Source organism: Macaca thibetana, chromosome 2 (genome assembly GCF_024542745.1).
Source record: "Macaca thibetana thibetana isolate TM-01 chromosome 2, ASM2454274v1, whole genome shotgun sequence".
Lineage (NCBI taxonomy): Eukaryota > Metazoa > Chordata > Mammalia > Primates > Cercopithecidae > Macaca > Macaca thibetana.
The window spans coordinates 98,795,046-98,798,606 of record NC_065579.1 but is presented as its reverse complement, the minus strand read 5'-3'; positions in this window follow the sequence as shown (position 1 = coordinate 98,798,606).

Below are 3,561 nucleotides of genomic sequence, written 5' to 3'. Positions count from 1 at the left end.
GGGAAAGGCCTAAGCCTCAAGCATAAAACAAAAGCTAACACCATGTGAAAAAGCTGATATATCTGACACATAAAAATTTCTGTATTCCAAAAAAATGCCACAACAAATCTATAATATAGAGTTTGCCTTATACTGGAATTGTTTGTGTGTATGTCTGTGTCCTTCCTCACACGCATACATTAAGCTCTACGCTCTCAGACAGCAGATCCCATGAGATTTGCCTGTAGCTACTACACAGTGTCTGACACAAAGAGGGCTCAGTCAGCATTGTTTGATTTGAAATGGTAAATTAAACACGTTTAAGATTCTATCTAACACCTGGAGTGCACCTAGGGATGCTGACAGCCAAATCCGCACATCACTACTGCCATCCCTCCTCTACGTTTGTCCTTGTTGTGCTTCATATTATTGGGAAACACCATAATGGTGTGTTTGCATTCTTGGTAATTCTGTCTCAACACAGCCATCCCAGGGACTAAATTCCCTAAGAGACTGACCTGGTCCCACTATTCAGAGACTCTCAGTATGTCAGAGCTGGAAGGCACCTCCCAATCTATCCAGTCTTACATCCAAATGCACGGAAGGAAAACTTGGAAATTAGAGGAAAACTGGGACTCAAATCCAAGTCCCGTGACACCCAATTTTGAGTTCTACTACATCACCCTTATTCCCATCTCAAACAAAACTCTACTCCTCAAGGTCCAGAGGCCCCCTGCCCACTTCAGTGCCTTTCTCCTATTTGACAAATAACCACTGAGAAAAGCTTCCTTTCAACCCTGGTGCCCACAAGCAGGATTCCTGTGCCCAGACCAACTTCACAATCTAGGTCTCACCTGCCCAGGAGAGAATGGAATGACTCACCCATATTCCTGTGCACAGCAGCCTCAATCCAAAGAATCTGCCCAGCACAGATCTTGCCTGATCTCCTCCTTGAGTTCAGTGAAGAAGTTCCTAAGAGGGTCTTGAGTCACTGTAAACAGATATAAATGACTGAGTTCTCTGAGACCTGAACTCCAAGTGGATACTCAGGGCAGTGTCCCATCTTTGGGTAACTTCCCTTCCTATAGAACTGTGGGCAGTAAGAAGGATCATTTCCAGTGTAAAGATGAGGGAATGAAGTTCCCAGGGATTGAACGACTTGCCCAGGGTCCTATAGCTAGTGAGTGATTAAAAAGCCTTCTGTGTCTCCAGGAAATCCTAATTCCATCACACCACAGCCTCCCCTTTTCACCCACTCCATTGATATCTAAAAGCTTCCGTATTCTCATCTAACTGCAAAATACAGTGCAGTGGAGAACTTCTTTGCAATCCAGCTTTCCACAGAAAGTCTGCACAAGGGGGATGAGAGGGAGAACTTTGCTGAGTCAAGTGTCTTTAGGAAGACAGAAACAAGGCTTTAAAAGAGCACTACAAAAAGAATGTTTCTTTTTTTCTGTTTACCCATTTCTTAGGATTACTAAGCCTCAAATATGTTTTGTGTTTCCCCCTCCAGATCCCCAGACCCTGATTCTAACCCTTCAAGCTTGTTCCATTTCTCCCCTACCAGAATTTAGTTCTGCCCCGTACACAACCATAACTCCAGGACCTAGCACACTACTAGGTTAGTGCTCAATAAATATTTGTTGAATGAATGAATGAATGAATGAGTAACCTTGGGCAAGACTCCGTTCTCCTCTCTGGGCCCCAGGTTCCTCACTGGTAACGGAAGGGATATTGGACTGGTGATGTGAGTCAAATACTCAGGGGCTCTGGAGTCCTCTGAGAGCCTAGGCAGGACTCGACCGCTGTTACCCGGACGGCCCACTGCTTAGGAGCGGGGACGACACAGTGCTGTCACCACGGCCAGCCTGGTCCAAGCGAGCAGCTACGAGGAGTCGGAGACTAGACTCGAGACAAAGGGGCAGCAGTGAACGAGAGAAGGGGGAGGCCCACAACAACCCTTTGGCTGCCGCGCCCATCTCAGAAGTGGGCAGCCGCAGAGGAGCCCTGGCCTCCCGGCCTGCGTCTCCCACACGCTCCCAGAACCCGGCCCGACCCCCCACGTCAGGCTGTAGAGCACCCCTCACCGAAAGCGCCAGACCCACATCTTGAACAAAGCGCAGAAGGAACTGCGTCAGCAACTCCTAGCTAACTCCCAGCCTCTCCCTCCGGCCCTTCTAGGCTTCATGAGGTTTCCACATCTCTGTGCCCGCGGGTTGGAGTCCCCCCGCCCCTCAGCAGCCCCGCGCGGTCGGCCGGCGTTCTGGCCCTGCCTCCCTTCCGGGCTTTGCCCTATCATTGGATGAAAGGGCTTGGCGACTTCAGCCAATGTGAGGAGGGCCCTGGAAAGGGTGGAAGCTGGGCAGGGTGCTGGCTTAGGGCGGAAAGAGACCGAGCAACTGGGTGGCCAGGCTGAGACTCCCTGAAGTTACACCCCCAGCTCCTGTTGCTGAGCAGAGAGGTCATCTTTCCTTCCACAGATCTGGGTCATTCAGCCTCAAAGCCAGGATCAGCTATGGTTTATTGGCAGCATATGAAAAGATGTTTTGGGTGCCTACTATGTCACTCACTGTTCAGGCGCTGCGGATACCGTAGTGAAGAAAATGAACTCTCTGCCCCATTGGGTTTACATTCAAGTCAAGGGAGACAATGATAAATAAATATGCAGAACGTAGTAGTAAGGGGAGAGAGGGAGATTGTAGTGGGACTATTTTATAGATGACAGGGAGGGCAGAGACAGAAGTGGGCCATTGAAGCATGTGGCTATCTGCGGAAAGAGTATTCCCAAAGTGGGCTATTAGAAGCAAATTCTTTAATCAGGAGTCGGGTGGAGAGGTGCACATTAGGACCTTGTAGACTATGATAAGGGCTTTGGATTTGCTCTGCATAACAGTTGGAGGGCTTGGGGGCAGAGGAATGACATGATCTAACTTTTTTCCCCTTACCACATATTCAAAGACGTGTAAGCTATGAGACATGAAAGAAGCCAAGAAGCCTGTTACTATAAATTCTGTGAATTCTTTGCTGTCTGTCCTTAGCCATTCTAACATAAACCTTGCATGAGTTTTGCTCTTTGACTTATATTTTTAGTTTGCATTGGCTGTCCTGTTGAGAACGGTCTGAAGGTGGGTAAGAGTAGAAGCAGGGAAATTAAGAGGCCATTACAATATTCCAGATGAGGAATGATAGTGGCTTGGACAGGCTTAGAAGTGATGGAGGTAGGGAGAAATGGTTCTGCATATATTTTGAAGGCATGGCCTGCATGATTTGCTAATAAATTGAATGTTCATTACTGATTACTCCATGGTTATTGATCTGAGCAACTAGTATGGGATGGTCTTTTAGAAATGCAGTAGCTTGAAAGGAACAGGTTTAGGGAGAGGGATTAGTAGTTTTGTTTTGGATGTGTTAAGGTAAAGATGCCAATTAAACATCCAAGAGGAAATGCCAAACAAGCAGTTGGAATAGGAGTCTGGAGTTCCGTGAAGAGATCACAGTTAAAGATGTAAATTTGGAAGTTGTCAGGACAGGATGAGACAATCTAGGGAATGATTTATCTAAGAAGGAGTCTGAGAATCAAGC